Source organism: Elephantulus edwardii, unplaced genomic scaffold, assembly GCF_000299155.1.
Source record: "Elephantulus edwardii isolate Elephantulus edwardi_28Jun2011 unplaced genomic scaffold, EleEdw1.0 scaffold00008, whole genome shotgun sequence".
NCBI lineage: Eukaryota > Metazoa > Chordata > Mammalia > Macroscelidea > Macroscelididae > Elephantulus > Elephantulus edwardii.
Genome location: NW_006399758.1, coordinates 22,451,028 through 22,474,684, shown reverse-complemented (window position 1 = coordinate 22,474,684; position 23,657 = coordinate 22,451,028). Strand labels below are relative to the sequence as shown.

Here is a 23,657-nt window from a genome sequence, read left to right as displayed (position 1 = left end):
CCTCAATGAGGTGTATTGATTCAGTGACTGGGGTAGTGGGTTGGGCGTGTCGGAGACAGTGTGATTGGCACAGGACAGAGCAGAGTTTAGGGCTGTTGTACATAGGGTCGCTATGAGTCGCAAGCGACTCGACAGCACATAACAACAACAACAACAACAACAAGGTAACCTGGGGTTGCTGTAATGCGGAACTTTGTGCCATATGGTTGTCAAATGCCATAACAGTTACCATAGTGGACAGTGTTTGGTGAAGCTTCCAGTTTAAGACAGGCTTGGAAGCAGAAGTGGCATCCACTTCCTAAATAACATGCTTCTGGAAACTCTATGAACTTTGATAAATGCCAATATTTATAGAAAGGCTTCAGGTCTTTTGTTCATTGGGTTGTTATGAGTCGTGCTTGACACGATGACAATCAACAGCAACATCAGTCTAGTTTAAGTTGAGTAGTATTTCAATACTTATGTAGTTCAAACAGGCATTTTAAAGATTGAAATTATTTTTTAAAAGCTCACTAGCAGTATTAGGAAAAATTTAGCATATATTTTAAAGCCATTGTTGCTGTGTGTCATTGAATTGGAACCAACTCATAACTGACCTTCTAGCATATTTTCAGAGGCTGTGAATCACATGGGAGGACATTTTTGTCGATCTTTTTCTTGAGGAGCAGATGGTGTATTCAGATCATTTGCCTTGAGTTAGAAAAAAAGGAAATAGAGGAATATGAAATAAAGTAAAAAAACAAAACAAAACATTGCAAATGTACTGTGGTAGCATCTCGACAGGCCAGAAGATCTTCTAATTTAATAATCATGATGTCCTTCGATAGCACAATTCCTAGTTCATTATAGGCTGCCAGTTGTTGCTTTACGGTCCCATTTAGCAATCCAGTGAACAACAGACCTGAACTCTGTCCTATTCTGTGCCAACAGTATTATCTCTGATGTCTTTGAACCCATTTCTACAGTCACTGTGTCAATCCATCTCACGGGGGGTCTTTATCCCTTTCGCTGTCCTGTCTCTTTTAAAGGAATAACCTCTTTTAGCAACATGCCCCACATGGAATGAGAGGTGAAGCTTTGCCATATTTGCCTTTAAGGAGCACTCTGGCTACACCAAAATGTATCCATGGGATATTCAGTATTCCAACACCACAACTCAGAGGCAAAAGCTGTTGCTTATTTTAATAAAAATCAGAGTATAACAATGAAGAGATGGATGTTTCCCATCAAAAGTAACAATATATAAAGAAATGACATGTTTTCTAGTGGTCTCTGTAATTATAAAAAAGTGTTAAATGCTACAGCGTTAAAAAAGGAAAATCATTGCTTTTGCTCCCTTCTCTGTCAAGGAATAGTAAGAATCACAAGAAGTTAGATTTTTTCACTATGCCATTTAATTGTTTGATTGCTTCTTCCATGACATTCTAAGTAAAACGAATTAACTATAATTATTTTTCTGTTTATCGTGATGTTGTAAGGATTTTGGGTTTTTTTATATTAACACATATATTGACAGCCTCTGAAGGCTGTGGTCTTTGATCTTCATCTGCAAGTTCTTCAAGTCCTATTAACTCTCAGTAAGCAAAGTTGTGTCATCTGCGTATCTCATATCTTAATGACTCTTCCTTTAAACCTAATGCCACATCATTCTTCATATTCAACTTTTTAGATTATTTTCTCAGCATTTTCTCAATAAACTAAACATCCACAATCACATTGACAGACAATGTATTAAGAGATTAATTCACATAAATACACATAATTCTGTGTAAGTCATTCAGGTAAAAAAATTAAACTATTCTAAGAAGATAACTATTTTTACATTTTTCTGTATGCAGAACTAGACATATTTCTTAAGAATGAGTAAATTTCATATTGAATGATATATATAGCTTTAATATGTACACTTGTGATTGTAGTTGACTGCTTTTCCGGGTGGTATAGCACTGGTCTGTTCGATACTCTACAGAGGTAACTCGTGGTTGCTGTGATGTTGAAGCCTGTGACAGTGATGTGCCAATCGTGGTAATGGGCACCCATGGTGGACAGAGTTGGCTGGAGCTTCCCGACTAAATCAAGCCTGGAAGCAGGAGCCGCATCCACTTCCAAAATGGCTTGCCTCCGGAAACTCTATGTAGGAACAGTGCTCAGGCTGTTCCTTCATAGGGTCGCTATGATTCGTCTACGACTCGACGGCGTCAAACAACAACAGTCAGTGATTAAACTTTTATCTTATCTATTAATAAAATTTTCTCTCATTTTGGGGAATTAAACAAATTTTGTTTACTAATTAGTTTAAAACAAATTGTTGATGTTCTCTTAATTTTTAAATCATTTAATTAAAATAAAAATGCAAATGTAAAGGAGAATGAATAGTAAAGCTCTCTTGGAATCAGAATTCTACTGACCTGAATTCTGGTCCTGATGACTTTATTACTAGCTTTCCTGAACTTCAATTATTATATTTTTAAATTAATAAGCTTGGACCAAGTCAAAGCTGTTTAAATTTCTCTTAGCAAGTAAACCTTTCTCCAAATGAAAGTTCATGTGAAAAAGCAATATATTTTATATATGTTTAAATAGACTAAAGTATTTGTTACTTTATTTCATTTATTCACATAACAGCAGGTAGAAAATAGTCTAGTTATTCAGGTTGTCCATTAATAAACCACACGGCTGATAAGTGATAAAGTCTGAATACGAACATGAGCCTGTTTGCTTCTAAAGCTTGTTCTGAGTCTCAGATTGCTCTTATATACATAGTGCTAAATATGAACTAGGAGGTATGCTTCCTTAATTTAAGATGCATTTTTATTAAGTATTATCTGTATTTTGCAGATAAGGAAACATGAAGTTCAGACATAATAGGTAAAATGTTCATGGACACACTTTCAAAAGCTATCCATACACCTTCTTATCTCGCTTTCCCTCCCCCTTTATATCAATGAGCTACTCTCCAGTAATTTTGGGGGGAAAATTAAGCTCATCTACATTTTATCACTGCGAATAATGCATGTTTGCAGATCTCTAAGGCTAGATATACTCTGCCAGATATACTCTATAAAAATTTGGTCGAGTCTGTTTTGATATGTTATTTTTCAGGCTACTCTTACACTCATTTTTGTTGAGTTGGTTCCAACTTGTAACAGCTCTCCATTGGATTTCTGAAGCTGTAAATTGCAACAGAAAAAAACTCCCATCTTTCTCCCATAGAGACACTGGTGAATTAACAGTGCAACTTGCTGGAAATCACACCGTATGAGCCCCCTGTGTTTAACAGTATCAAACACAGGGGCATTATCAAACATATTAGGCATTATCAAACCAAACCCAAGCCCACTGCTATCAAGTTGATCCTAATTCAGAGTGATCATATAAAACAGAATAGAAATACACCGTAAGGTTTTCAAAAGCATCTTTGTGAAAGTTTATTGCCATATCTTTTTCCCAAGGAGTAGCTGGTAAGTACACTATGCCAATCTTTTGGTTAGAACCTGTATGCTTTCCTAAATGTGCTACACAGTAAGACCATGTGTATATTGAGGATGTTTAAGAATTCTTCTAGGAACATAAGGTCTCAGTCCTTTAAAATATATAATTCACAGACAGCTTAAGAATTTAAAAGTAATCTTTATTATTTTTCTTGTAGCTTGTCGATGCATTAATGCCACTAAGAATAGAGAATGATCGGCTAATGAATTAAAACATTTCATATTAATGTTTTAAAAACAACTGTGGTTAAACTTCATTCTATATTTTCTATTAATACTGTAAGAATAAATCTCTCCCTCCATATCTGAAGCATCGAATATTAGCATTGCAAAGCCAATTACACTGAACCAACACCCTGAAGACTATTTGAACCCTTAAGAATAAGGAAATGTGTTGGACAATCAAAGAAATTATTTTTAGACTTCTTCAGTTAAAAAAAAAACTTTTTTCTTGATATCCTCTTTAGTTTCTCACACATAGGACATAAAAAGAACATGATCTTAAAGAGACATAGAGCCTCATATATTAAAAATGAAGTGCTGGATTTCATCCAGAAGCAAACTGGTAATTGTGCTAAAATGTGGATGCTGAAATCTCTCCCTGAACTGCCTCTTGAAGTTGACCAGGTCGTTCTTGTGACTGCCAAGAACCAAAAATTGGCACTTGTTCTCAAGTCAGTGTAAAAGGATTGGCCAGCTGGAAGATTGCCTGAGGAGTTCCAATAATTTGAAAATCATCAACATAAATTTTCTCCCTAAAAGAATGCTTCTTCTGGGGAAAGTGAACCGCTATTCCAGAGGACTGTTGACACATTTTAGGAACATTACAGACAGCACATCCAGGAACTGGCCTGGATTCATGCTCACAGCTCCAAAATTGACACCCACTTAGAAAGAATGGAAATGAGAACAGCCCCATTTCCTAGGAAATAAGAAATTTTAGGTAGGGTGTGGGGAAGGAACAAATCCTCCACATTAAGGTCTGACATGGAGCTTAATTTGAATAAGTGTTTTCTATTTATGGCACAAGTGGTTCTTAAAACAGCTTTTGATGGAGCATCAAAGATATTTAGGGTACAACTAAAACAGAAAAATTCACTAGTTACCATTAACTCTGCCAAAGGTAAAGACTTTGCCAAAAGCAACTTCATGCTATCTTGCACAAGATATTAAGCACACAACCAATAGTATTTATTTTAAAGACTTATTTAAGGTAGTCAAGTCTCATATTATCCTTTTTAAAAATTAAGAGTATTTACAGAATAATATTTAAATTTAGAATTAAGAATATAAACTATTTTCAGAACAATATTTCAGGGCACATTTTTACAAACCAACCTTTATCTTATCAGCAAATTTTTAAGATAAAGATAGGATTTGGTTTTATTTATAATTTTCTTAATTTTTTTATCTGTTTTTGCTCTGTGACTTTTTTCAAAAACTCATATTCACTCAGCTGCAGAAAAGCAACAAAAATAAAATATCTCATAGAATACACAGCCAATCAAAGTGATAACTACAGAAAGATAAATCTGAGACATTCAAAATTGAGAAGGGTGTCTGTCTGCCAAGGATGTATTTTGTCTCCGTACCTTTTCAATCTGTATGCAGAACATATCATCCTGGATACTGGGCTGTATGAGGAGGAATGTGGCATCAGGATTCGTGGAAGAGTCATCAACAACCTGAGTTATGCAGACGACACAACCCTGCTTGCTGAAACTGGTTCCTGCCTGCAACATGCCCAAAGTATGTCAGACAAAGCTTTAGAATCCTTGATTCCAAGGAGCAGACTGGCTTCCCCTTCTCCAGGACAAACCTGTTTGTTCTCCTAGCTGTCCATGGTATATTCAAGACTCTTCTCCAGCACCACAGCTCAAAGGCATCAATTCTCTTTCTATCATCCCTAGTCACTGTCCAGTTCTCCAATGCATAGCACACAATTGAGAAGACTATTGCCTGGATCAAGTGCACCTCAGTCTCCAGCCTGACGTTGTTGCTCTTCAGTACTCTTGAGAGGTCCCTCACAGCTGTCTTTCCCAATGCAATCCGTCTCTTGATTTCCTGGCTGCTGGTACCAAGAGTGTTGACTGTGGAGCCAAGTTAACTAAAACTGTTAACAATCTCAATATTTTCACCAGCCATACTGATGCTGCCAATCGGTCCAGTGGTGAGAATCTTTGTTTGCTTGGTGTTCAGCTTCAGTCCGTATAGGAGGTTGCAGTCCTTGATCTGCAGGAAGCGCTTCAGGTCCTCCTCAGTTTCAGCTAGCAGGGTTGTGTCATCTGCATAATTCAGGTTGTTGGTGACTCTTCCACCAATCCTGATGCCACATTCCTCCTCGTACAGCCCAGCATCCAGGATGATCTGTTCTACATACAGATTGAAAAGGTATGGAGACAGAATACATCCCTGATGGACTCCCTTCTTGATTTTGAACTATGTAATGTCTCCTTGCTCTGTTCTGACAACTGCCTCTTGGTCCAAGTATAAGTTTCATATTAGCACAATCAAATGTTCTGGGATTCCCATTCTTCTCAGAGTCAGCCACAGATAACATGTTACTTCTTAAAATATTTGAGTGTTGACTAATTACTTTTTTTTGCACAGTGTATGTGTTAATGCTTTTTCTCCAGAAAGTTTCTGTCAAGTTTCATGTTCTCAAACAGACTGAAAACCAGACCCAGAGACAAACTAAAATATATTAGGTATTTGAGAAAGGAAACCTCATGACCAGGAGGAGAATGAAACACTGAACAAATTCTGATGATGGCAAGCTGGAGAATTGCTGCAGTAGATGGGGGACAGCAGGTAGGCATTTTACACCCCTACACAAATAACCTCCAGTACATAGCAAAACCAAGAATTACACAGATGTATGGGAAAATAAAGAACACTGGTGACCTAGTGGTGCTAGTAATACATAAGCTTAGTTTAATGCACCTCCTTGATAAGGCTGGTCCTCATTCTAGGAAGAAAGGCAGAAAAACAAGTCTATTAAAAGAAACAGATCTGGGGAGCTCTGGTGGCCTAGTGGCAAGGAGCTGCAACTACAATCCCAGAGGCGCACGGTTCGAATCCACCAGATGCTCTGCCGGGAAAGGAGGAACAATCTCCTCCTGTACCAGTCAGATCTGATTTGATGGTACACACACACACACACACAAAAGAAACAGATCTATAAGATTCAGTCCATTTAGCATAAGTGTAGCCATTTTGGGGTGTTTATAGGATATACCAAACATGATGCATCCTGGATCATTCAAAATTTTGCTCCTAATATCTCTCAGTATTAAAACTCAGACCTTGAACTTGATTTTTCCTTCTCTCAGCTTGAGAAATGCTGAGTGAGTTCTTCTCTTCCTAGTCTCTAGCTCCAACTCTTTCTATTCTCTAATTCCAGTCTGATAAAGAATTTGGCTTTTTCTTCTAGAGTTGCCTTTTGAAATCTGTTCGTCTCTTTTACTATGAATCTCTTCCTTTTCTTTTCATTTCTTGACACTCTAGAGCAATTTTAAGATTATCTTCAGACGTTCATTTTGGTCTTTTCCTCCTCTTGTATATGTGACGTCTTTTTTTCTATTTTCATGGATAATATCCTTGATGTCATCTGGTCTCAATAATCGGTGTTCAGTGCCTCAAAAACCTATTCTCGTGTGTGTGTGTGTGTGTGTGTGTGTGCGCGCGCGCGCGCGCGTGTGTGTATGTGTGTGTGTGTGCGCGCGCGCGCGCACGCGCGCCCAAGCTTATTGAAAATACTATAGCATAGCAGACAGATTCAAACGGCTCCATGTGGTGGTTCGAAATTCATCCCAATTGTGGGCTGAGTGACCTACAGTTTGGACAGATTGCCAAAGTCCAAGAGCTTCACTATTTCCTTAGTATCAGGATCTACTTCAATAATCTCCTGATCCGGGGCTGAAACCTCTGTACATGATTGTCTCTCCTTTCTCTCCCCTCCTCTGCACCTTAATGGAGATGCCTCTTACAGGCCCTCTCTGAATCTGCTTCATCAGCTGTGTAGCACAGCCTGCTATCTTGTTCCGGAGCTTCTTGCTGGGAATAATGGCGATCTCCTTGCACACGCGTTTGTTCGTGTGTAAATCATTACCCAGGCTCGTGTTGTATTTCTCAATGATGAGACGGGCCGCCTTTTTCACGATTTTGGTGCGAACTCGGCCCATGTTGGCGAGTCTATTCTTGAGATTATTTTAAATTCAGGTTTTTCTGTTGTTGTTGTTGTTGTTGTTGTTGTTGTTGTTGTTGTTGTTGCTAAATGCCGTCAAGTTGTAGACAACCTGTTGCAACCCTAGAAGCAAAAGTCTTAAACACGAAACTTTCACCTTTTCTCCAAGTTCACAGGGTTTCTGGAGGCAAGGTTTTTTGGAAGTGTATGCCACTCCTGCTTCCAAGCCTGTTTCAGGTAGTAGACTCAAAGTCATAATTTGGTTCTTACGAGTTTTGATCTTCTTCAGCTTCTGTTTGAACTTTCACATGACTAATGGATCATTTGTTCTACTACAATCACTCACTCATTGGTTTTGGCTGATGTTATTAAGGTTTTTCAATGGGTATTTCCACAAATGTGCTCAATCTGATTTCCATGCAGTCTATCAGGGGAGGTTTACGTTTATGGTCAGTGTCTGAGTTTCTTTATAAAGGTATTTGTAATGAGTAAAATCATTGAATGTATAAAATCCAATCATATGGTCTCCAGCCTCATTTTTGTCACCAAGCCTATATTTTCTAACTACCATTACTTCTTCATTTTTTCAAACTTTTGCATTTCAGGCACCAGTTATTAGTAGTACATCTTGAGTGCATGTTTGGTTAATTCAGGACTGAAAAGCTGGTAGAAATGTTTAATTTCCTCTTCTCAGGCTTGAACTGTTGTTGTTTATATTTGAATAATATTGGTAGATCACACTATATATAGTGCTACAGATAGGTAGGTAGGTGATGGATAATAGATAGATAGATGATAGATAGATAGATAGATAGATAGATAGATAGATAGATAGATAGATAGATACAGGCACATAGATAGATAGATAGACAGATATATCTGGTTGACTTATCAAAAAGCCTTATGCATCACTCTCAGAACAGAATTCAGACATATAGACTCAATTAATTATTAGCAGAAATAAAAGCTTAAAATCTAGCTCTGTACAATGAATGAAAATGCAATGTATTTTGAAAAAAAACACTGATCTTAGCCTCAGCTTTCAAAAAGATATGACCCATGTGCCCATGAGTCACTGGTCTCTTTCCTTCTCTTTCTAGCGCACTAGACTGTTCAATGTTATCCATGGCATTGATTTTGCAGCAAAGTCAATGGGGAGTTGTATTGTAACTCAAAGGTGGCATCTCTGTTTTGGTTCAAATTTGTAAGTGGCTGCACTGGAAAAAGATGTGCAATCTCTCCCAGCTTAATTTACAATCTCTTGAAACCCAGCCTGGAGGGTCAGTTATGAATCCATTCAGACTCAATAGCAAATGAGTTTTTGAGTTTCAAAATTACCTTAACTACTTGTTCATAAGTTTATTTCCTGTCCCCACATATACTCCACCCCTAACCATCATGTAAGCACTTTGAAAGTATAGATTGTGTTGATTTTCACCAAGGTCAAATCTTCAGTTCCTTAAACAGTGTCTGAATATTTCTAAGGCTCAGTCTGTACCTGAGAAATGAATAAAAGACATATCTGGTTTTGCATAATATTTTCTAATTAATTTCATTGTGTGTGGTTATGTGTCATTCAGTAGGAACCAATGTATAGCTAATCCTCCAGTGGGATTTTAGAGGCTTTAAATTTTTTAGAAGGAGATTGCCCATTTTTCTCCCACAGAGCAGCAGATGCATTCTAATTGTGTGCTATGTGGGATGGCAATACAATTCCTTACCATTAAGTCAACAATTGTTGCTATTATTATGTGCCATCGAGTTAACTAAAACTCGTCGTGAACTTTACCTTATCTTGTGCCGTCGTCATCATCTTTGATTTACTTGAACTCATTGTTACAGTCATTGTTAATCCATTTCCTTAATATTGATTAGAATAGTGTATACATACAAAGAGATACACATAACATTGCCAATAAGTCTTGGAAAAAAAATCTTACAAAGGGACAACACTTAGGAAATACGTCTTAGAAGTAGTATCACTTAAATGTTCCAAACTCAGGAGCCATACAAATAAATCTGTCTTCATAGACTCTACTTGTCATTAAAAGATATTCCTGTTCTCAAAATGTCTTCTACAGCATATGATTGCCAGATTGAGTTCCATCTGCCTTGTTCATTCTATGTTCCAGATGCAGGAACAAGCACTAAACTCACATAAACTTCCAGTGCAGTTTTGCTTATAAATAATTGGAGGCACTGACTACTACTAGAAAATGCACTCACTTAGCTATTCCAATTAGCGCAGCTATGCACAAATTCTAAGGAATATTTTTACATACTCTTACGCTAACTAAAAAGCAATTAGATTCTCCTTGCAACACAGTATTATTCAATCTACCAGGGAAATCTATTTCTATTTTATAAAGCATTGACTTTCCACAGTTAATTGGATTGTCTATTTTTTTTGTCAAGACTTATACACTGACACATTAAAAAATTTATTTTATTATAAAACTGGCTGAAATGACTGTTTTTATCAAATAAATATATTGAGTTTTCTTCCATTGTATGCAGCTAGATTTCATTTCCTGTTTCTATCAACATGTGTGAAGTTGTGGAACATCTATGTGTTGTAATTCTGTTCTGAGATGACGTGTATGTATCATTGAACTAAAAAATACTTAAAGATGGAACTATAGCATATCAAGAAACAATATATATTACAACCATAAACAATATATACTCCTATTGGACTGTGATTTGAATGAAATGTAAACTTCCATTAAGTCAACAAAACTTAAAGACACTGTTACTTGATTAATTTTACCATATGCCATGTTATCTATAATAGAAAAATGATACCTCCATAGGAAGCAAATGAAAATATCAAGGCATATTTTACTAGTTATCCTTTGATTTTTACAATAATGGTCTTATTATTCACTAATAATAATACCATTATATTTTTATTTTAAAAATAATTTGTCCTTATGAAACTTAGTTCCTTCAGTATAATGCTCTCTAATCTCTCCCAAGTTATGTGGTATTTTCCTAAATTGTTACTCCTGAATGCTGAATGTATCACACTTTCTCAAGTCATTCAATTATGGCTGGGCATCTGAGCTGCTTCCATGTTCTTGTGATAGTGAATAATGCTTCTGTGAACATTGGTACACAAATTTCTGTTTGTGTCTTAGTTCTAATTTCCTTGAGGTACATTCCTAGTAGTGAAATACCTGGGTTATATGGAGTTTCTATGTTAAACTTTTGAGGAAACCCCAAATTGCCTTTCAGAAAATCCCACCAACAGCATATGAGAGTTTCCACCTCTTCACATCTCCAACATGTATTGCTTGGTGCCTTATTAAACTTTGCCACTGCTACTGGGGTGAGATGGTATCTCATTGTAGTTTTTATTTGTCAGTGATTTTGTGCATTTCTTCATGTGTCTGTCTGCCATCCAAATGTCTTGTCTGTGAAAACTCTTTCCACATCTTCTGATGGGGCCTTATTTTTTTTACTAATGTCTTCAGTGCAGCTTGGACATCTTCCTTTAGTAATACTGGTTGTTGATCACATAAGACTTCCCAAAATGGTGTAGTGTCAACTAATTCTTTTTGGTACAGTGACTCATCCACCCTATTTTGAAGTTTTCTTCCTGCATCATTCAAGATCTTCCCTACAGATCTTCCCTACAGAATACTTTCAGGGTTACAAATTGTGAATTTAATTTATTGTTTAGTTCTTTTAATTTGAAACATTTTGAGGATGATGTTCCCTTTTGGTTCTCTAACTCCAGATGCTTTTACATTTCATAATAATACCTTGTTTTGTCTTCTAGAGCTGTCCTTTCTAATCTTCTGTTCAGCTCTCTTAGCTCAGTATTCTTTGTCTTTGTTTTGGCTTCTTTTTATTTTGATGCAAGTTTCAGAGTCTGTTCTGGCATCCTTTATGTAATGATCCTGTCTTTGCAATGACCTTTTGTTTTCTTCATGCGTAATGCCCTTGATGTCATTCCACAATTTGTCTGGTCTTTGTTTATTAGTGTTAAGTGGGTTAAATATATTCTTAAACTTATTTATACATTCTGTTCTCAAGGTATATTTTGGTTCTCATGAACCTATTTTCATTTTCTTCAACTTCAACTTTAACTTTCATATGAGTAGTTGATGCTTTGTTCTATAGTCAGTTCCTGGTTCAATTTGATTGCTGATATTAAGCTTTTCCAAAGTCTCTTTTCACAGATGTCGTCAAACTGATTCCTGTGTAATCCATCAGGTAAAAACTATTTGTAATGAATAAATTATTCGTTGTACAAAATTCTATCATTTTTTACATGTATCATTTAAAATATATATATAACTTATTCTCACATAGCTTTCATTCTAAATTAACTTCTTGGCAATCCTATTGCAATGATCATTGGTATTATAATGATCTAAATGAATCACCTCATTCCACTGGTTTCTACGAGACTTGTTGTTGTTGTTGTTGCCGTTGTTGTTATGTGCCGTTGAGTCACTTGCAACTCATAGCGACCCTATGTACAACAGCCCTAAACCCTGCTCTATCCTGTGCCAATTGCACTGCGTCTGACACACCCATTCCGATTAGCCCAGTCACTGAATCAATACACCTCATTGAGGGTCTTCCCCTCCTGTGCCATCCCTCCACCCTCCCAAGCATGATGTCCCTCTCCAAGGCCCTCTCCCTCCTTACAACATGTCCAAAGTATGTCAGATGAAGCTTCAGAATCCTTTCCTCCTACGAGACTTTAAGTCCCCTAAAAGAAGACTGCACACCTTTCTTTCTTGGAGCTACTGGCAGACAGATTCTAATACCCAGAGAGGTAGCAGCTTTGGAATTTTTGGTTTAGCAGTACATTCTGTATAGTCTCTCTCTCTCTCTCTCTCTCTCTCTGTGTGTGTGTGTGTGTGTGTGTGTGTGTGTGTACATACATACACAACTTCAAACTTTTCATTATATATCACAATGTTGCCTATTGATCAAGTGTGTTTTCTTCATGTTGAGATGTAACCCATATTGAATGTTGCAGTCTTTTATCTCCGGCATTAAGTGTTTCAAGTCCTCTTCACTTTCAGCAAGCAAGGATGTTGTATAAACTAAGTTGCATAGGTTGTTGATAAGTCTTCCTCCAATCCCAAGGCCACATTTTTCCTCACAAAGTCCAACTAAATATATACACACATACAGATATAGTTGCTGTCTACTTCTTTATGATTCACAGGGACACCACGAACAACAGATCTGAAATGACCTCATGACCTCCACCATACTCAGTCTAATTCTTCAGTCATTATGTAAATCTAATTGAGGAACTCCCTTTTTTTAACTGACCCTCTACTTTAGCTTCTGTGATGTGGTTTTCCAAGGGCTAGTGCTTCATGATGGTATGTTGTTTTTGTTGTTGTTTTCAAGTGCCATAGGGTCATAGACAACTCATAGCAACCCTATGAATGAAAGACATGAATACTTGTAAAACTTTCATCTTTTCTCTAAGTTCATAGTTTCCAGAGGCAAGCTATTTTGGAAGTGGATGCCATTCCTGCTTCCAAGCCTGTTATAGTCTGGGAGCTCCAGCAAACACTGTCCGTTATAGATAATCATCATTGAATTTGACACATACATGCGCCTTAGAGACATGGTTGGTGAAATTGTATCTTAAAAGAACTTAAGATACAATTTCACCAACCATGCCTCTGAGCGGCACGCTGGATGTTCAAAGACAGAATTGTTTGTCCCTTTGACAGTCCATGGGTTCTCTAATACGTTTCAAAAAATACCAAAATTCAAAGGCATGATTCTTTTCCTGTTTTCTTGATTCATGGTGTAACTTTCACATACAGAGGAAGCAATTAAAATTATGATGATTAAGTGCATCTTACTCTTTAAACTGATATCCTTGCTCTTTAGCAGTTTAAAGAGGCCTTTCAGCAAATTTGCAGTGTGCAATATGTCTTTTGATTTGTTGACTGCTGTTACTGTGGCCACTGATTGTGGATTCTAGTGAAATTAATCCTTGAAGAATTCATACTTTTCCCCCCATCTATCAGGATGCTGCCTATTGATAAATTATGAAGATTTTTGTCCTCTTGATATTGAATTGTTATCCATACTGAATGTTACAGTTTTTGACATTTTACATTAGGTGCTTTAGGTCTTCTTCACTTTGCACAGGCAAGGTTGTGTCACCTACATAGTGTAGGTTGCTGAAAAGTCTCCTTCTAATCCAGATGCCACATTCATTTTATACAGTTCATCTTCTCAAATATTTGTTCAACCAACTTATTGAATAGATATAGAAAAAGGATACAGCCTTGACATGCATTTTATCTGGTTTTAAGCAATGTTGTTGTTGTTTGGTACCATTGACTCAGAATGTTCCCGTGAATAGAAGACCTGAACCCTGCCATATCCCGTACAATCCTCACCACCCCTGCTACACTTGAGCCCATTACTCCACCCACTGTGTGAATCCATCTCAACAAAGCTCTTCCTCTCTTTCACTTACCCTTCACCTTTCCAAGAATGATGCCCTTCTATAGGTTCTGACCTCTCTAACCAACATGCCCAAAATTTATGAGATATGCCTTTCATCATCCTTCCTTTTAAAAAGCAGCAGGGATGTACCCACTTCAAGACATATTTGTTTACTCTTTTGGCAGTCAATGGGATATTCAGTACTCTTCTCCAACACCATAACTAAAATGTATATGTTCTTCTACTGTCATCCTTACTCAATGTCTGGATTTCTGATTCATGGGAAGCAATCTAAAAGATTATAGTTTGGATTAGGCACACCTTAATTCTAAGACTGGCATTGCTGCTCTTCAGTACCTTGTAGAAATCCCTGACTGCTGACTTCCTCAATGTAACACATGTTTTGATTTCTTGACTGCTGTTGCCAAAGATATTTATTGTGGATCCTAGCAAGATGGCATCATTAAACAATTTGAGTCTTCTCTATATACATCATGATGTTGCCTATTGGCTCAGTGGTGAGGATTTTTGTTTTCTTGATGATTAAATATATCTATAGTAAAGTGTTTCAGGACCTCCTTGCTTCCAGCAGGCAAAGCTTTGTAATCTTCATACTGCAGGTTTTGGACGAGTCTTCTTCCAATTCTGTTGCCCATTTCTTTACAGAGTCAAGCTTCTTGAATGATTTGTCCTGCATAGATTGAGTAGATATGGAGAAAGGATACAACCCTGACATACACCTTTATTGATTTTACACCAGGCAGTGTTCCCCACTCTGTTCAGACAACAGCTTGATCACAATTAAGTGTTCAGAGATTCCCATTTTTCTCAATGTTATTCATTATGTGTTATACTCTACACAATCAAACGGTTTTGAATAGTCGGTAAAGCACAAATAGACATCTATCTGGTATTCCCTGCTTTCTGTGAAGATCCATCTTATGTGAGCAATGATATCCCTGGTGTCTCAGTCTCTACTAAATCAAACTTGAAGATGTTGCAGTTTTCTGTCAATGTAATGTTTCAACCATCACCAGGTAGTCTTCATCACACAGTCCTTTATTCTATTGAAAAGACTGCTTCTTGGTGTATGCACAGGTTTCCCATGGGCATAATTAAGTGCTTTGAAATTCCCAGTTTTCTCAGGTTAGCCATAATTTATTATGATCCACACAGTTAAGTACCTTTGAATAGTCAATAAAGCACAAAGAAACATCTTTCTGGTATCTCCTTTCAGGTAAGATCCAATTGATATCAATTATGACATCCTTAGCTTCACAACCTCTTTTAATCCAGCTTCAATTTCTAGGAGTTCCTCATCCATGTATTGCATCAGTAGATTTTTAGGTCTTCAGCAAGATTTCTCTTGCATGTGATTTTGTTTGATCATTTATGCACTCTGATCACATTTTTTGAGAAGAATGGGGGAAATATGGACCTCTTCTAGAGGCTTAACCAGTGTCTCTTTTCTAAATTATTTAGCATAGGTAAGTGAGCATGTTCAGGGCTGAATCTGTTTAAATACTTTAATAATCACTCCATCAATTCCTAAAGCCTCATTTTTTGTCAATGCCTTCACTATTGCTTGGACTTCTTCCTTCATTACTTTTTGGTCTTTATTATGTGTTAACCAGTTCTCTTTGGTACAATGACTTCATATTTATCCATCTTCTCCTGATGCTTCCTTCCTGCATCATCCAATATTTTGGCAATAGAATCATTCAATATTGTAACCATAGCATCAATTTGCTTTCAGTTCCTTCAGTTTTAGAAGTGTTTAGTTCTTCTATTTTGGTTTTCTAACTCCCAGTTCTTTGCAAATTTTATTATCCCATTTGCTTTGCTCAAGTTGCTCTTTGAAATAATCTATTCAGTTCTCCTACTTCATCTTTTCTTCCATTCATTTTGACATCTTCACGTTGAAGGGCAAGTTTGAGAGTTTATTCTGATGTTGCTTTTGGTATTTCCACTCCTTCCTGCTTTTTTAATGACCTTTTGCTTTCTTCACACAAGGTGTTTTTGATGTCATTCCAAAACCTTGTTTAGTTTTCAGTCATTAGCATTCATCCAGTTCCTAAACAATATACCTCTGGAAACTCTATGAACTTTAATAATTTATGATAGTTACAGAAAGGCTTCAGGACTTTTGTTCATAGGGTCGCTATGAGTCATGCTCGACTCAACAACAATCAACAACAGTGTTCAGTGCATCAAATTTTTTTCCTCATAATGGTTTTTAAAATCAGGTGCAAGGGAGCTCTGGTAGCCTAGTAGTCAGTAGCGACACTGTCAACTCAAAGACATTTAGTTGTAATCCACTAGCTACTGCGCGTGAGAAAGAGGGGTGAGCCAGTTACAGCTTGACAGTACATGACAATAACTATGTGCTAAACCTCACTCTAAAATCAGGAGCAACAAACTCAATGTCATGGTTCAGCTCTTGTGAATATCAAGTTCCAATATCAGTTGAAAAAGAGTAATTGAAAGTTTATTCTATAGTCGGCCTTTTTTTAACTGCTGATATTGAGCTTTTTCACCATCTCTTTCCGAATATGTTAGTAAGCCTGTGTAATCTATCAGGTGAAGCCCATGTATATGCAAATATAGTTCTCTAGTTAGTCAAATATTATTTTTCTCTTAAAATATATATTCAGTTCTCTTTACTGACACCATAATGAAAACGTTTAAGTTCTTCCTTTGGCTTCATTACACATTGTTCAACTTCCACATGCATATTAAGCTAGAGAGGATACCCTACGTTATGCAGATGACACAACCTTGCTTGCTGAAACTAAGGAGGACCTGAAGTGCTTGTTGCAGAAGGTCAAGGGTCTTTAATATGGATTGAAGCTCAACATCAAGAAGACACAGATTCTCACCACTGGGCCAGTTGGCAGTACCATGATAGATGGAGAAGAGATTGAGGTTGTCAACAGTTACAGCTTTCTGGCTCCACAATCAACAAAATTGGCACCAGCAGTCAGTAAATCAAGAAACAAATTGTTTGGGGAAAATCTGCTGTCATGGAACTCTCCAGAGTTCTGAAATGCAACCATGTCAGTCTAGAGACTAATGAGCATCTAATCTGGTCTTCACAATTATTTGTTATGCTTCTGAGCTAGATAATGATGAAGAAGAAGAAGAAGAAGAAGAAGAAGAAGAAGAAGAAGAAGAAGAAGAAGAAGAAGAAGAAGAAGAAGAAGAAGAAGAAGAAGAAGAAGAAGAAGAAGAAGAAGAAGAAGAAGAAGAAGAGGAGGAGGAGGAGGAGGAGGAGGAGGAGATGTCTTCAAATTTTAATGCTGGAAAAGAATCTTGAACATACCATGGGCTGCCAAGAAACCAAACAGGTCTGTCTTGGAGAGGGTGAAATCAAGTTTCTTCTTAAAGGCTAGGATTTTGAAGTTCCGTCTCACATATTTTGGGCATGGGTCTAGAGAGACTGGTCCTTGGGGAAGGACATCATGCTCATGAGGGTGAAAGACCCCAAATGATATGGATTGATACAGTAACTGGAGCAATGGTGGTTGGTGTGTTGGAATTAGTGATACTAGCCCAAGATAGGGAAGGGTTCAGAGCTGTTGTACATAGGGTTGCTACAAATCACAGGTGACTCAACAGCACATAACAACAACAACAACCACTCACTATCTGAGACAAAGCTTCTAATTTAATCCAGCTGCCTCCACTCTGTGGCCTGCCTGTATCCTCAACAGCTGAGTGGGTCACTTCTTCCTCATAGAATTGTTACTCTTTACACTAGGAGATTGAGCAGATTCAGCCTGAGAAATTCGGAATCTCAGCACCAGGAAAGAAGAAGAGTAAACAGTGCACAGCCTTAAACACAGAAATTCCTGCGTCAATGATTATATCTTAATTTAAGTGCTATTACCTGAGAAGATTCCTGAACTATTTGAAGTACTGTTATCTTGCTGTTGACTGAGAAGTTGTCTGAACTAAAAGAATTATTGTTCTTGATGATAACCTGAATTATTGAAGGATTGTAACTTATGCCCATTGACCTCCCTAATAAACCCCATACTTAGAAGTCTTCGTGGTCACTGTTGTTGTTGTTGTTGTCATGTGCCATCGAGTCGTTTCCGACTCATAGCGACCCTATGCACAACAGCTCTAAACCCTGCTCTATCCTGCGCCAACCGCACCGCCTCTGACACACCCATCCCGATTACCCCAGTCACTGAATCAATCCATCTCATAGAGGGTCTTCCCCTCCTGCGCTGTCCCTCCACCCTCCCAAGCATGATGTCCCTCTCCAAGGACCCGTCCCTCCTGGCAACATGTCCAAAGGATGTCAGACGAAGACCCAGAATCCTTGCCTCCAAGGAGTAGCTTGGTTTAATCCTCTCCAAGATGGATCTGTTTGTTTTCCTGGCAGTCCATGGTACATTCAGTACCCTTCTCCAGCACCACAGCTCAAAAGCATCCACTCTCCTTCTGTCCTCCCTAGTCATTGTCCAACTCTCTGATGCATAACAAGCAATTGCAAATACCATGGTCACTACAACAAATTTTAGACCCTGTAAGTAAATGCAGAATGGTGGGAGGGCATGGTTTTAAGCACGGGAATTAGTTTTGTGTTGTGGATGCTTTTGACGAGGGAAGTTCCTCTTTGTGGAAATAGACCATTTCCATGTTGTCTTTGCTCAAATTACACTGGTGTTCTCTGCTTTCTGCCAAGTCCCATCTGGCATCAGCAATGATACTGGTGGTTTTAGGGCCTCTTATGAATCTAGTTGTATTTCTGGCAGTAGTCTATTAATGAGCTTCACTTTTTAAAAATAATCTTCAGAAATTTTTACTTGACTATGATATTAATCATATGCTTTGATAAATTCTAAATTCTGTTGAATCCGTTTTTAAAAAATGGGGGATAATCCATACTGAAGGCTGCATTCCTTGATCTTCTGCAACAAGTGCTTCAAGTGCTCCTCACTTTCAGCAAGCAAGGTTGTGTCATCTGCACAACACAGGTTGTGGATGAGTCTTCCAGAAAAATTAGAATTTAATATAAGATGATTATGTGGTATACCACGTAGGGAATGACAAACAGAGGAAGAATGATGTTGCATTCATAGTAAAAAAGTCAATTTCAAGTTCTATCCTCAAATGCAATGTGATAAGTGATAGGATAATATCCATAGACGGCAACTAGAGCTTCCTACTGTAGAGAATTTAGAGGGACCCAAAATTCTTGTAGACTTAGAGACTGGATAAAAGAGTAGGATGAGTATAATGAGAAAAGAGCAAAGGGAACAAGAAACTAGGGCTAAGGAATTGAGGTATAAAGCTTTATGGTTGATGTTATGGACCGTGGATTTGGAACTGACTCTCCAGCAGGATTTCAGAGACAGAAAATCACAAGAGAGGAGATTGCTCGTCTTTCACTCAGGACATTTTGTTAGGAATATAATGGCAAAGACTCTAGTAAAAAGATAGATGGGAAAATACATGTATATTTGTTTTTATTTCTTAAATATTTTCAATCATTTGACTAACTTAGTGATCTAAATTTTCCTTAGAAATTTTTTATTGGTATTTAAGTATGTGCCCTATTGTCTTTTTGTCTCTATTGCTGACTTGGAATTTTATAGGTGAAACAAGAGATGAAGTAAGCACATGTAGAAGTTACATTTGTTAAGACCAGATGAATTGCGAAATGATATCAAGGATATCATTCACAACGAAAGCAAAAGGTTATTACAAAAACAGAGGAGAAAGATAAAGTCAAGATGTATGTCATAAGAGACTCCAAGGATTACACTGGAACGTTGAGAAGTCAAATCTAAAGGAAAACATGTTGAATTTAAAGAACTAAACAGACAATTTCAAAGGGCATCTCTGGAGGACAAAGCAAAGTATTATAATGGAATGTGCAGAAAGCTGGAAATGGAAATAAAAAGGGAAGAACTCACTCTGTTCTCAAGCTGAAAGAACTGAAAAACAAATTAAAACTTTGTGTCAAAATATTGGAAATTGCTATAGGCAATATACAGAATGACTCAGAAATCATCAAACGACTATGGAGGGAATACACAGAGTTACTGTACCAGAAAGAATTGATTGACATTGAAAATTTCAGGAAGTATCATATGAACAAGAGCCAATGGTAATGAAAGAAGAAGAGGAAGATGCATTGAAAGCATTGGCAAAAACAACAACAACCCAGGAATAGATGGGATATCAATTGACTTGTTTCAATTAACAGATGCATCCTTGGATGCATTCACCAGTGTATGCCAGGAAATTTAGAGGACTACTATCTGGCCAATGGATTGAAAGAAATTCATATTTTTTTCCTATTCCCAAGAAGGGTGATCCAACTGAATGTGGAAATTATTGAACAATATCATTGATATCACATGCAAGCAAAATACTACTGAAGATTATTCAAAACTAGTTGGAACAATACATAGATAAGGAATTGCCAGAAGTTCAAGCAGGATTCAGAAGAGGACATGGCACCAAGGATATCATTGCTGATGTCAGATGGATCCTGACTGAAAGTAAGGAATACCAGAATAATGTTTATTTGTGCTTTACTGACTATGCAAAGGCATGTGACTGTGTGGATCATGACAAGTTGTGGCTGACATTGAGAAGAATGGGAATCCCAGAGCACTTGATTGTGTTCATCAGGATCAGGAGTCTGTTGTATTAATGGAGCTGGGACCACTGCCTGGCTGGGAATTAGGAAGGGAGCACAGCAGACTTGTATTCTATCTCTATACCTGTTTAATCTATATGCTGAGCAAATTATCCAAGACGCTGGACTCTTTGAAGAGGGATGTGGCATCAGGATTGAAGGGAGACTCATCAATAACCTGTGTTATACAGATGATACAACCTTACTTGCTGAAAGTAAGGAGGATTTGAAGCACTTGTTACAGAAGATCAAGGAATGTAGCTTTCAGTATGGATTGCATCTCATATTAAGAAAAAACAGAATCTTACCACTCAGCCAACAGGCAGAGTCATGATGGATGGAGAGGTGATTGAAACTGTCAACAGCTTCATCTTATTTGGATCCACAATTAACACCCTTGGTACCAGCAGTCAGGAAATAAGGAGACACATTGCAATGGGGAAATCTGCAGTTAGGGACCTTTCCAAATTATTGAGGAGTAGTGATATCAGTTTGAGGACTAAGGCGCATCTGATTCAGGCCATGATCTTTCTGATTACTAGCTATGCATCTGAGATTTGGACAATTAATAAGGATGATAGAAAAAGAATTGACGCTTTTGAGCTATGGTGTTGGAGAAGAGAAGTGAACATCCCATGAATGGCCAAGAAAATGAATATGGAGAGGATGCTGTCAGAGTGTTCTTTGAGGCAAAACGTCGCCTCACATACTTTGAACATATTGGGAAGGGTTGGAGGGGTTGGCAAAGGAAATGAGAACCCTCAATTAGGTGAATTGACACAGTGACTGCTGGAATGGACCCTTGTGTGTGAGAAAGTGCAGGACAGGACTGGGTTCAGATCTTTTGTGCACAGGGTCACTATGAGATGTACTCAGCTGGACGGCATCTAACAACAACAATTATTAGTGAATATGTTTGGATCATAGGATGAGAGTTATGGAAAGGGAAACCATACCACTATGTTGATAAACTTCACTCAATGCTTATGGTAAGCTCTTAAAACCAAACCCAAACTCATAACATTCACATTGACTCCAATTCACAACAGCCTTATAGGTCACACAGAACTGCGACATATGGCTTCCAAGGCTGTAATTGTCACAGAAGCAAATAGCCACATCTTGCATCAATGCCCAGCTGGAGGATTTGAAGTGATGACCTTTCCCACTATCCTAATCAATATGTCTTTTTTAAACTTCCTTTACACACCTACCACCAACTCACTGCTGTTTACACTCACAGAGATTTCCACTGATCTCTGAAGGATGCCTAGTGGCACAGTGACCTGCCGGGCTGCTGTGCAAAAATGCAAAAAAATTACGTTCACTGTTTGCTCTTAGAAAAATACACAATCCCGTAAACATTTACAATCTGGTAAACCCAATGGAATTTCACTATAAGTTGGGCTCCACTTGAGAGCAGTGGGTTTGAATTATTTGGTATTCAGCTCCCAACTCTGTTTTTTCTCTGTCACAATCAATTTTCATAAATTATTTCTTTCATGGTACTTAGTGTTCAGGGTAACGACTGAACCAAGTTCAAAGCTGGCTTCTAGTCCTATCTAGTTGTGCAACCTTGGGCAAATCAAGTAACCTCATAATTCACTTCATAATTCTATGATCTAGCATATAATTAAATTTTATTTTTAATGATTATATCACACTACCTTTTAAGCTTTTTCAAATATACATTCTCCAGTCATTTTTCTCATTTGTATCCTATATTATTTCTAAATAATAAAATTCACTGAAAAGAAAGACTGCATAAAACAAAGACATTACCTGCGGTATTTTGCAAGGTTTAAGTCTTGAGTTGGTACTATTTTTGTCATAATATGAATTGCAAATAAGTCATCTAGATAAAAATTATTAATCTTCTGTAGAAGTAATCCAACTCTATTTCCCTATTTATTTACTAAATAGTTTATGTTTGAACTTATTATTTAGGCTTAAAATTATAATAAAGCCTATACCAATGAGAGTTAATTCTGAAAAGTTTATTAAATACTTATCCCAATGAAAAAATAATTTACATATCACCTAAATTGGGTCTCTTTAAATCTCATACTTAGTGTTTTGCTCTGCATGTTAAACACTCAATAAATGTTCTAAATTAAATGAAAGGATTTGCTTTTACTGCAACTTAGATGCCCTTCCATGATTAATGAATCATCACTAAGTGAGAAATTAATGAATATGCTTTGCGCATCAGGGGGAAGAAAGTGTTCTGTTTTGGACAGGGACAGAATACACAGCAGGGGAAGAAGAAAGGCAACTCCAGGAATTAATAAGAAAGACACTTTTACAATTACAGCTGCTGACATGTGAATAAACTCTAGAATAGCTGCCAAAATAACTACCTACAAGTTGACATACACAGTAGCTTCAGATAAATCAAGGCTTCACAAATCTCTTCTCCATACAGTTAGAAAGGAAAAAGGACCTGAAAGAATATATAGTGATTGAACTCTAAAGCAGAGACAATACCAAAATTCAGAGTGTTCATTGTTGTCATATTTCCAATCTGTCTAATCATCTACACATGCTGTTTGCTTGTCTCCTCTGTCCAAAACTGTAAACTCCAGAACATAAGAGAAAATCAAGACAATAGACCAAGCAGACCTGAATGGGAAGAGGAGGTAATTTGGGATGGATATCAAAATAGGCAAGGAGAGTTATTTTAAATCCATACATGACATGCTAGAAAAGTAAGCAAATAGGTAACTATAAGCAGTCGGGCAAATAGTAATAGGAAAATGCTCAACATAAAACAGCCAGTTCTGAAGGCAGAGCATGACTATCAGTAGAAACTAGCAGTAGGCAAAATGTATATACATCAGGAGGGATACAAAAATCAGATAATCTCACTGGTATC

General features: G+C 37.3%; 1 pseudogene; it reads right to left on the bottom strand.

Moving 5' to 3' along the window:
- Window positions 1-7,269: 7,269 nt before the first annotated feature.
- Window positions 7,270-7,675, bottom strand: LOC102868577 (annotated as a pseudogene).
- Window positions 7,676-23,657: the final 15,982 nt, after the last annotated feature.